General features: G+C 39.6%; 1 protein-coding gene across 3 annotated transcripts in view; it reads right to left on the reverse strand.

The window, feature by feature from the left end:
* cep350.L (centrosomal protein 350kDa L homeolog) overlaps positions 1 to 6,432 on the reverse strand; it is a 54,589-nt gene extending 48,157 nt beyond the window's left edge. For all 3 annotated transcript variants that reach the window (XM_041590520.1, XM_018258517.2, XM_041590519.1), the window contains exon 1: positions 6,294 to 6,432. The gene's annotated coding sequence lies outside the window, so the exon portion shown is untranslated. The remainder of the gene's footprint in view (positions 1 to 6,293) is intronic.
* Positions 6,433 to 12,672: the final 6,240 nt, after the last annotated feature.

A 12,672-nucleotide genomic window follows, 5' to 3' on the forward strand; every position in this document is an offset into this window, starting at 1 on the left:
TTCAGCAATCACTGGTTAAAGGGGACCTGTCACCCAAACATAAAAAAGTGCATAATAAAAGTCCTTTTCAAATTACACATTAAACGCTTTTTTTTTTTTTTATTAACACTCCTATACCCATTATAAAGATATTTAAAAATCTCAGCTGTCAATCAGCCTATATGCCTAAAGTAGCCATACAGGATAGGATCCGCTCGTTTGGCGAGGTCACCAAATAAGCGGATTGTTCCCCAATGTGCCCACTAATGGCAGGGCGATATCGGGTTAAGAGAATGGGCCCCAACGGGGGGGGGGGGGAGACCCATCGGAAACCACCACACACAGGCAGATAAGATGACGAATTGCCAGCTTTAATATGCCCGTGTATGGCCACCTTTAGGCATACTTTCATTTTCGATTCAACGCTTCCTAGATGTCACTGCACTTTCACATTCCCCCCTCCCACTTCACTGCCGATAATTGTGTAGCCACTGCATGGGCATGTGCATCAGGTTCCCTGTTCTGGTATACAAACAAGATTTTACTGGCTTGCCTTAACAACAGTGTCCACAATATGGCACCTGCCTGCTTGCTGGGACTGTGTTATTCCAAGACTGAAGTTATAATATATATAGTGAATAAAGTACCCCCTCTTGTAAAATATAAGGATATTATAAGTTACCGAGGAGTTTCATGACCATATAAAAACACGAGGCCGAAGGTCATGGAACTCCGAGGTAACTTCTAATATCCTCATATTTTACAACTGGGGGTACTTTATTTATTATAATACACAAATTTTAGTGAGTCATGTGACAGAAATTACATCACTACTCACCGTTTATAAGGATATAATTTACAAGATATTCATGGCTTTTGTGTATTATAGATATAAATAATTGAAGGTTAAATTAAGTTTATTTTGCTTCACAAACGCAACAGAAAAGAATTCGGAGTTCCCTCTTATGGTGACAAATCCCCTTTAAAGAAGATGAAAGAGATGGTGCATTTGAACTCTGCTTTTTGTCAATATGTAAGGTGAATGAGCATTATTCGGGGGGGGGGGGGACAAGCTGATGTGGTTCGGGAGGGGTTCCTCTTCAGAATTATTAGCTTAAATGGAAGGGTTTCATTCTCCTTTAGGGTTTCATTCTCCTTTAAATTATGGTCAATCTCCTATTCATATTCCAATCATAAATCAATGCATGGTTGCTAAGGTTATTTGGCCCCTAGCAACCAGATTGCTGAAACTGCAAACTAGAGAGCTGCAGAATAAAAAGCTAAATAACTCAAAAGCCACAAAAAATAAAAAATGAAAAACAATTGCGAATGGTCTCAGAATATCACTCTCTACAACATACTAAAAGTTGACTAAGTCAAACCACCCCTTTAACATTGTAGTGAACGCCAAGCCTAATCAATACCCCATATATTAATTCAGGAAGCGCTATTCATTGTACTGGATTAAAAAAGTCTTACTTTTAAAGAGGCATTACACACTTTAGTTAAACGGGGAAACTAAAAGGACTCCATGTATTAGTTCATTCCAAGGCAATAATTTGATTGCCAGTACACAAATAATACCTTTGCATAATGGGCCCCAGATAACTAAACAGTCACAACAAGGGATGAAGGGAGGGGGCTGTATTCTGGTAATCCATACTAGATATAAAAAACAATATGCAAAAACAGAGCAAACGGGGACAATGAAGCTACTCCATCTTTGGTATAATCACTGTGGCACCACAAACATGCTATTCTCATCTACAAACATGGAGTAAAAATTACATGATTTACCATGGGTTGCTTACTACTAATGGCAAAGAGAATTGTCAAAATTAACCACAGACCTGTGATTATTACCCAAAAAATTGTGCTCTAGCATGGAAGTGCTATGATGTCTAAAAATACATTTGTAATACATGGAGATGCCATAGAAAAAAATCCAGTGCATACACACCCTAAATCATCACATTTTGACTAGACTACAAGCCTTATATCCTTTTTCAATGTGCTGACTTACTAATATGAGAGCACATAGAAAGATATACAGACCATAAAAATAAGCAAATTATAACAATAAATTCTCCTGAATGTTTACATTAGAGATGCACCGAATCCAGGATTCGGTTCGGGATTCGGGCAAGATTCTGCCTTTTTCAGCAGGATTCAGATTCAGCAGAACTGAAACCAAATTTGTATATGCAAATTAGGGGTGGAGAGGGAAATTGTGTGACTTTTTGTCACAAAACAAGGAAGTAAAAACTGTTTTTCCCTTCCCACCCCTAATTTGCATATGCAAATTTGGATTCAGTTTCGGTTCGGTATTGGGCCCAATCTTTCGCAAAGAATTCGGGGATCGGTCGAATCCAAAATAGTGGATTCAGTGCATCCCTAGTTAACACAATATTTAGTATACTTAAAGGGGTCGTTCACCTTATAATTGACTTTTATTTTTTAACAACAATTTTCAGTACAATGATCACATTGTCAAATGACATATAAGACAATCAAGAAATGGTTAGTCCAACAGATCATACATTAATACAATACCACAGTATGATAACACCCAATCTAAATTATCAATTCCAATTGTAGTTATAGTTATATAATACACAAAAACCATGAATATCTTGTAAATTATATCCTTATAAACGGTGAGTTCTGATGTCATCAGTTATAAACGGTGAGTTCTGATGTCATTTCTGTCATATGACTCACTGAAACTTGTGTATTATAATAAATAAAGTACCCCCAGTTGCAAAATATGAGGATATTAGAATTTCCCTCGGAGTTCCATGACCTGTATAAAAACACTCGGCCTTCGGCCTCGTGTTTTTATATGGTCAGGAAACTCCTCGGTAACTTATAATATCCTTATATTTTACAAGAGGGGGTACTTCACTATATAAACTCAGAAATCAAACGTATTTAGAGAGAATAACAAATAAAAGGAAACCAAAAGTAAAATCATAAATACATAGAAAACAAAGAAAAACAAAACACAGGGAAGAAAAATCAAAGAGAAGTCTTCCGCTCACATTACCATCAGCTTCCATAATCTCTTAACAGTGTAGTCAGTCATCAACGAGTTTAATAATTCAATGATTAAGCTATTTAATGCTCCTCCAGTTGGGAATAGACTCATAAAATTGTTTATACTTCCCCAAAAATTGACTTTTAATGTGATGAAAAATGAAGCCAATTGAAAAGTTCATAGGAACGTGTCAGTATCAAGTAAATGCTGCACCCGCAATTGTTCCCATCAAAGCCCCCCACAAAGCTGCATTCACCCGACCTTCCGACACTGCTAAATAACCTTCTGAGCCATCTCAGTGACGCTGGGCTGGGGGCAGCGCCATCCTTCCATAGGCTGATTACGAATAAAAACAGGAATTCAGCCCATGGAAGGAACGATCCGCCCCCAGCCCAGCGTCACTGAAGCAACCTGGAAGATCTATTGATGGTTCGGGGGGCTTTTCGGGGAACAATTACGGGTGCAGCATTTACTTGATACTGACACATTCCTATGATTTATTTAAGAACGTGTCAGTATCGCTTAAAGTGAACTTTTAGTATGTTATAGAATGACTTTTTTTATTTTTTTATTATTATTTTATTATTTGCCTTCTTCACCGAACTCTTTCTAGTTTTCAAATAGAGGGTCAGTGACCCCATCTAAAAAAATGCTCTGTAAAGCTACAAATGTATTGCTATTGCTACTTTTTATTAATCATCTTTCTGTGCAGGTCTTCTCCTATTCATAATCCAGTCTCTGATTCAAATCAATGCACGGTTGCTAGGGTAAAGCTGGCCATAGATGTTGAGATTTTTAAAAGATCAGATCCTGATCGTGAGACCACAATCTTCTCAGAACGATCGTACGAATTGTCCATCAACTAAAAAGACCAATTTGCCAGGAAAACAAAGGGGAGCTGCCTGCTTGGCCCTGCAAAACATAGATAGATTGCTCTGGGACCGACAAAGATTTTTTGACCTGGCCGATCAATTTCCTGACAGATGTCGGCTGAAAAATAGTAAGATGTACGATCGTTCGAATCCCACTAACTGCACGATAATTTCGAAGGATTGGTCGGGCTTCCCTAAAATCGGTCGTTCGGCAAGAAGAATCGTCACATCTATGGGGAGCATAAGTTAGAATCCTAGCAACCAGAGATTCATATTCCAATCTCTTATTTAAATCAATGCATGGTTGCCTTCGGCCTCGTGTTTTTATATGGTCAGGAAACTCCTCGGTAACTTATAATATCCTTAAATTTTACAAGAGGGGGTACTTCACTATATAAACTCAGAAATCAAACGTATTTAGAGAGAATAACAAATAAAAGGAAACCAAAAGTAAAATCATAAATACATAGAAAACAAAGAAAAACAAAACACAGGGAAGAAAAATCAAAGAAAAGTCTTCCGCTCACATTACCATCAGCTTCCATAATCTCTTAACAGTGTAGTCAGTCATCAACTAGTTTAATAATTCAATGATTAAGCTATTTAATGCTCCTCCAGTTGGGAATAGACTCATAAAATTGTTTATACTTCCCCAAAAATTGACTTTTAATGTGATGAAAAATGAAGCCAATTGAAAAGTTCATAGGAACGTGTCAGTATCAAGTAAATGCTGCACCCGCAATTGTTCCCATCAAAGCCCCCCACAAAGCTGCATTCACCCGACCTTCCGACACTGCTAAATAACCTTCTGAGCCATCTCAGGGACGCTGGGCTGGGGGCAGCGCCATCCTTCCATAGGCTGATTACGAATAAAAACAGGAATTCAGCCCATGGAAGGATCGATCCGCCCCCAGCCCAGCGTCACTGAAGCAACCTGGAAGATCTATTGATGGTTCGGGGGGCTTTTCGGGGAACAATTACGGGTGCAGCATTTACTTGATACTGACACATTCCTATGATTTATTTAAGAACGTGTCAGTATCGCTTAAAGTGAACTTTTAGTATGTTATAGAATGACTTTTTTTATTTTTTTATTATTTTATTATTTGCCTTCTTCACCGAACTCTTTCTAGTTTTCAAATAGAGGGTCAGTGACCCCATCTAAAAAAATGCTCTGTAAAGCTACAAATGTATTGCTACTTTTTATTAATCATCTTTCTGTGCAGGTCTTCTCCTATTCATAATCCAGTCTCTGATTCAAATCAATGCACGGTTGCTAGGGTAAAGCTGGCCATAGATGTTGAGATTTTTAAAAGATCAGATCCTGATCGTGAGACCACAATCTTCTCAGAACGATCGTACGAATTGTCCATCAACTAAAAAGACCAATTTGCCAGGAAAACAAAGGGGAGCTGCCTGCTTGGCCCTGCAAACATAGATAGATTGCTCTGGGACCGACAAAGATTTTTTGACCTGGCCGATCAATTTCCTGACAGATGTCGGCTGAAAAATAGTAAGATGTACGATCGTTCGAATCCCACTAACTGCACGATAATTTCGAAGGATTGGTCGGGCTTCCCTAAAATCGGTCGTTCGGCAAGAAGAATCGTCGCATCTATGGGGAGCATAAGTTAGAATCCTAGCAACCAGAGATTCATATTCCAATCTCTTATTTAAATCAATGCATGGTTGCTAAGGTAATTTGGCCCCTAGCAACCAGATTGCTGAAACTGCAAACTAGAGAACAGCTGAATAAAAAGCTAAATAACTCAAAAACCACAAATAATAAAAAATGAAAACCAATTGCAAATTTTCTCAGAAGTTCACTCTCTACATCATACTAAATATAATGTAAAATCGAACAACCCATTGAAGAACTATATGTTAATTCCTGCTCATAAATAAATTCAGAGATCAATGTAGCTCCTTGGACATGAAAAGCTTTAACAAGATTTTGCTAACTGTGAGGTTTAACCCTTGATACAAAATCTCCATGTTCAGTTTTCAGCCCCTCTCGATAACATATTACATTTACCACATCAGTTATTCTATGTAACCAAATGTTATGGATGTTAGCAGTATTACAAATATAGGTGATAAAAACAGTGCATTCCACAAATATGAAAGATATGTGCTGTCACTAAAAGCAGACATTTAGCAAAAACAACAGGACAATGGAGACTTTAGCTGCTTAAATAGATTCAATCAATGAAAGCTGCTTTCTGTGAGTGTAACCAATGAATGTGATCCCTCCTGTGATTATGAAAAGGCTGCTTGAAATGTCTGACACTTCTACTGCAAGGTCACAGCTGCGGAGCAGACAAAAGACAGGGATCTACCAGTGGATAAAGAGTGGGTGACTAACAAACCGCGACCGGACTCAAGACCGATAACATTTTACTTACCGCAAAACAATTCTCCAGTAGGTCCTTCCTGCAATCCGTCTGTGATAATAGTATTCGACCTCTTCCGCTTCCGGTGTGTTGTTGCAGTTGCTAATTGGTTGCCGAGGGAGATTCTTTTTCTTTTTTTTTAAAGCTAAACAAAAAAAAAAAAAACAGACAGGGCAGCAGCGCCAGAGCAGGCGGGAGGCTGGTACTGAATGAAATCTCGCGAGATTAGCTCATAAGCGGGCTAGAAGCGCTGTGCAGGCGGCAAGTTTTGTGGTTGTTTCAATAAGTCACCGCTGTAGTATGTGGATACTGAATGGCACTGGCGCCTGAAAGATTATCATAGGGAGGGATGAGCAACATCGTAGTTGGTAGAGCAATCAGTTGCCACTTGCCAATTGATGTTTTGAGCTATGTTATTAATAATAGTTCAACTTCCCCTTTAATGTATTTTTTTTTATCCTAGACCGGCAGGGCCGCCATTAGAAATCAGGGTGCGTACAACAAAATTTTTGGGGCCCCCTAGGCCCCACCCACACTGGTGCCCAAGCCCCACCCACTCCACACCACAGTTAAAAGACCACGCAGACATCAGCGCTAAAAAAGTAACCCCCCCACACAAAAGTTATAAAAAGTTATTGATGGTCAGGGCCCCCTTATAAGTTTAAAAAAAAAAACATTGTCGCCAGGCCCCCCCATAAAAGTTTTTTTTAAAAAATCATTGTTGCTAGGGCCCCCTTTACAAGTTAAAAAAAATTTGGGCCCCAAAGAAATTTTTTTTAAAAAAACATTGGCGCCAGGTCACCCCCCCTTACAAGTCAAAAGAAATTGGGGCCCCAAATTTTTTTTATTTAAAAAAAAAAACATACATGGCAGGGGCCTATAGAATATTTAAATAATACATTGGTGGCCAGGGGATAAAAAAAAAAACACAAAATGGTGTTCAGTAGAATTGAACTCATGGCTTCAGGACTTCTGGTCTTTTTGCCACTTCAGGACTTCAATTTCGGAAGTTTTCGTGACTTTGGGTCTTTTCGCTGCTTCGGGACTTCTGCTTCGGCTGTTTTCGTGGCTTCAGGTCCTTCGGCTGTTCGGCACTTCCGCATTCGGGACCGCACTGCTCGGGTGCTCGTAAGGGGGGCCGGCTCTTTCAAAACTGCAGCACTGCCGGGCCCCCCTTCATGCCCGGGCCACTTGTCCCCCCTGATGGCGGCCCTGTCTACCGGTACTTAACTCATGTGAAGAGTTGAGTGGTATTGAGATCTGTGTAGGACAAAAAAGGTGCAGGGACTACAGCTCACCCTCCCATTTCCAATCTGCAGCTCACTGACAGCACTAGGGGCCCTAGATAAATGAGTACAGCAAGGCCACCCTCTTAAGAACATAAAACCACTGGGCTCAGGAGAACTGCCTCCCCTGCCCAAAGGCACAAGCCTGCAAGGGGGGGGGACAAGGGTTGCCACCTTTTTTGATGGCTAAACCCAGTGGCTTAACTAGATATCACTGGGCCCCACAGCAAATTATTTTTCAGGCCCCCAAAATGTCTAGAGGTGGACCTGTAAAACCCAAACATGGGGGGCAGGGCAGATAACATGGGGTGGGGCAGTGATGTAGGAACAGGCATGATGACATCAGAGGTGGGCATAATGATGGTGGAGTTATGACACCAGGGCAAGGTTATTGCATCACTTAGATACAACTGGCTGGATTTCTATCCAATATTTAAAAGTGTTGATGCTCAATTCAAAACCACACAGATGGCAACCCTCTATTCTGCTTGATGATTAAGCCCAATCCTTTAATTACAGGTATGAGATCTATATTATACAGAAATCAGTTATCCAGAAAGTTCAGAATTTTTGATTGATTTGCTTTTTTTGTATATGTAATAATAAAAAAAGGTGAGTATCTTAGTATTTAAACGTTATTCATGTACAGTATTAGCCAGATTATTGTTTGGTTTTCATAAGGCTGAAAACCGAACAGAAAGTCCAGACCCAAACAGGCCTTATGAAAACTGAACTGTTCAGGTCAAAACCGAACAGGTGGCAACCCTAGGGGGACAGATGGAGCAATGGCCCATGTATACTGCCAACTGTGGACTGGGTAGAGTTAAGAGTAGGCATGCACCAAATCCACTATTCTGGATTCGGTCAAACCCCCAAATCCTTCACAAAAAATTTTGCCAATACTAAACTGAATCCTTATTTGCACATGCAAATTAGGGGTGGGAAGGGGAAAACATTGTTTACTTCGTTTTGTGACAAAAAGACACATGATTTCCCTCCCAGCCCCTAAATGGCATATGCAAAATTAGGAATCGGTTTGGCCAGGGAGAAGGATTCGGCCGAGTCCGAATGCTGCTGAAAAAGGCTGAATCCTGAACCAAAAATTGCCATTGTCCAGCTCAATGAGGAGGCAAGTGCGACGGGTGGGGGGCGTCATTTCCAACGCCGCCTCAGGCGGCAGTAATAGCTGAAGCCTGACTGAGGACGGGCCTTCGATAAATGGAAGCTATGAAGGGGAGATGTAGTTGGACTGCATTTCTGTTGTGACTTTAATAAAATAAAGTACTCCAACAAAGCAAAGAGCAACGTTCTTTGTAATATAAAAAGCCACAGGGTTGAAATACAAGCACTTGAGTTACGAGTTGGTAAATGTCAGATACAGTCACAGGTGCTAGCAAAGGCAACACAATGTGACAGCTTGGGGAGTTGAAAGGTTCTTCTTTTAGGGTTTCAATGCCTCATGTGGTCCAGATCCATTACAGCAGATATGGATCAGGGATAGAATATAGTCCAATTCCCTTGTCAGCACGTCTTTTTACAGCAGTGATCCCCAATCAGTGGTTCACGAGCACCACGTTGCTCACCATCCCATCGGATGTTGCTCCCAGTGGCCTCAGTGTAGGTGCTTATTTTCTTCATTCCTTGCTTGAAAGCAACTGCCAAAGAGAGCATCCTTTAGGATACCAATCCACATAGGGACTACCAATAGCCAACTACAGCCTATATTTGGCCCCAATTTGAATGTGGCTCATGGGTAAAAAAAAAATAAAAGAGGGGACAATGACGAGTTTTCCCTCTGCCAAAGAAGTTACTGGGCCCCACAACAATTTAATTTTAGGGCCCCAAAATGTCCAGAGTTTGACCTGTTTTACCAATATATATTGAAATTGTTCACTAATTAGGGCCTCATGTGGCCCCCTATACTTCCTGGGCCCCATAACTGCTTCTTCTGTAGTTACACCCCTGTGTAGGAGAAGCTCATATCATTAAGTAAATAGATCCCAATATAAACAGGGGATGTTACGGTGTAGTAATTAAATAGTTTAATGAATATGCTAATTAGTTAGTTAGTTCATTGGGGAAGGGGAGTGGAGATGATGCAGAGTTTTTTTTTTGAGAAGTGAATTCAAAAGGGATACAAAAACTACTCTAACTTGAATTTTTAACATGTAGATACCCATATGGTTAATAGCTCCAATTACATTAAATCAAATAGTGTAGTGTAAAAATTAAACTGGGTAAAAAATGTTTTAATATAGTTATCCAAAAATGTAATATGTAAAGTCTGATGCCTAATGTAATAGCCAGAACACCTTCTTTTCAGCCCTCTTACTGGTTTCTCTGCTGGCGACTTGAAGGAGGGCCACATGGGACACAATAGTTCAGTTAGCTCAGTCAGTAACCGTATTGAAAGTGTGACAAAGATATATATTCAGCAAAGATGACACACAAGGGCTTATTTACCATTTCAAGAGCACATTTCTATGCAATTATCTATGTTTTTTTACTCACAAAAGTAACATTCCCCCCCTACATTACTTGTGTAATTGTGCCTGTGTGTGAATTTGCACTTAGCACATCTGCGTCCAAAAACGCTCAACTGCACTTGCTGAGTGAGTATTGCTCTGCATTAAAATTATGTCTACTAATAGGCACGTCTGCAGCTCCCATTGATGCAGCCGCAGTGGGAACCATGAAATTACAGGCACCTTCGAGGTAGCGGTAACTTAATAGGTAGAATAATTAATAGGTGGGGTAAGGGTGCTTGGCCCAAATAGTATAATGAGAACATGTTTAAACGCAAGTAACATAATGGATAGTGTCAATGAGGGCAACAACTCCATGTATGCGTCACCACAACACACTGCAGTTGTACATGAGCCCTATACTCTCCAGTGCTCCTTATTTGTTACTGTTTTAATACTGGTCTTTCTATTCAGACCCTCTTTTATTCATATTCCAGGTTACTAGGGTAATTTGGCCTTAGCAACCAGAGAGCTGCTGATATTCCAAACTGGATAGCTGCTGAACAAAAATTTAAAGAAAAAAAAACACAAAATAAAGACCAATTGCAAGATGTCTCAAAATATTATCATAATAAAAGATCATTTAAAGGTGTCAGACCTTTTAAATTTGTCAAAAAATTAAGATATTACAATTCAATCAACAGACAAGGGGGTACAACAGATAGGGCTACAAAAGATTACAAAGAAGAAATTAATTGACAGTTGTCAGATACAGACACATATACACAATCAGGGAAAGGTCTCACAAATGATTGTTGATGAGGCATAACAAGATGGTGTTTCAAACAAGGAAGAAAATGATTATAACAACACAGAATTTGCAAAAATGATTAAGGACTAGGAGCAGCATCAGACTGGGATGTTCAGGGCCCATCACCCCAGCTACAAAGGCACTCCACCCCAGTTGCAACCCCCCAACATGTTGGTCCTCTTTCTTGTCATTGCCTGTCTGCGGCTACGACTACCTGCCCAAAGAGCAGGCAGTGGGTCTGAGGTGCTGGGGCCACCGGGTTGTCTTCTGATGTCCTGCCAGCCCAGACTAATGAAGACTGTAGCTAAAGATCTAGATGCAGATGGAGCTGTAGCATGGAGACAAAACTGATTTTTGCTGGAAGGAATGGATTTCATTACCAAAAATAATTTCTGGGTGAAAGATGATTTTTACCTTTAAATACAAGACAGCAAGGTTGTCCCCCAGCTATGCCAATTTATTTATGGGATTATGGTTAAAATATCTGAATAATCATGATATCTGTTTGTTGTTATTCAGGTTATTTATTAAATCACTCTGTTTGCATAGTATGAGTTTTGGATTCATCTTTCCCTTAACATGTACTCCCAACAGCTGCTCTGGTGGTCTTACATACACCAGTGGTCTCATCTGACATTGAGACATTGCAGAGATAATCATGGGCTTTTTGGACATTAAGGGGCAGATTTATCAAAGGTCGAGATGAATTTTCGAATGAAAAAAAATTCCGAATTTCGAGCTATTTTTTGTGTACTTTGACTAGAGAATAGTCCAAATTCGATTAGAATTTATAAAAAAAATTAGAATATCGAAATTTATCATGTACTGTCTCTTTAAAAATTCGACTTTGACCATTTGCCATCTAAAACCTGCTGAATTGCTGTTTTAGCCTATGGGGGACCTCCTAGAATCTATTTGGAGTCAATTGGTGGACTTTGAAAAATCATTTGATTGAATGCATTATTCCTTTGATTCGAATTCGGCCGAATAAGGACCTATTAGATCGAGAACTGACCTATTCGACCAAAAAAAGCTTCGACTTCATTTTGGTTGGTCTTTTTGAATTTCGAAGTTTTTTCAATTTGAAATTCGACCCTTGCTAAATATGCCCCTAAGCATTTAAGTTTATACACACTTATTGCACTATGATCAAATAATCTAAAGTCCAATAATGCCTATTACAGTAGTATGAACATAATCAAGAGAGCAAACTTTTTACTTGATTTTCTGTAGTACTACAGAGCACTAGACAGACTTTTCAAGGACTAGAAAAGCCTAATATAAAATGTTAGGTTATAATTGAAAACAGCCGTGAAATTCTACCTCTATACCTTGAAAAACAGGAAGCCACAGTTTTATTACCAGGAATGCCTTGCCTCCCCTTATTAGAGGCAAAGTATTGCTGGTTATAAATCTGTTTGATCTGTGTGTCTAGGTATAGGGAAGCCAGGATCACTTTCTGACATTAAAAACGGGACTCAATTTTTCTTACACTAATTTAAGCCAAGGCCCAAATATATGGCCGAACTAACTCCAAATCCTTAATATTACGTGACTTTGTCACAAAACAAGGAAGTGAAAACAAATTTGACCACTTACTGTGGGCACGGTTCAAGTTATTTTGTTTGCAAGGTATTGTTTAGCAATACAACCAGATTCACTTGTTAGGTAATACCCCTGCCCTCAAGTGCATCCTCTGTGTGCAGCTTCTGTCAGTATTTGAGCATGCAGTTGTCTCAAAAGGCATCTCAGAGTTTTTTTGCCAAGTGTCTGGTACATATGGGATGAACTACATATACAGTTATGGTTTAGCTATTGCATCAGAGAAA

The sequence above is a fragment of the Xenopus laevis genome, chromosome 4L (genome assembly GCF_017654675.1).
Source record: "Xenopus laevis strain J_2021 chromosome 4L, Xenopus_laevis_v10.1, whole genome shotgun sequence".
Classification (NCBI taxonomy): Eukaryota; Metazoa; Chordata; class Amphibia; order Anura; family Pipidae; genus Xenopus; species Xenopus laevis.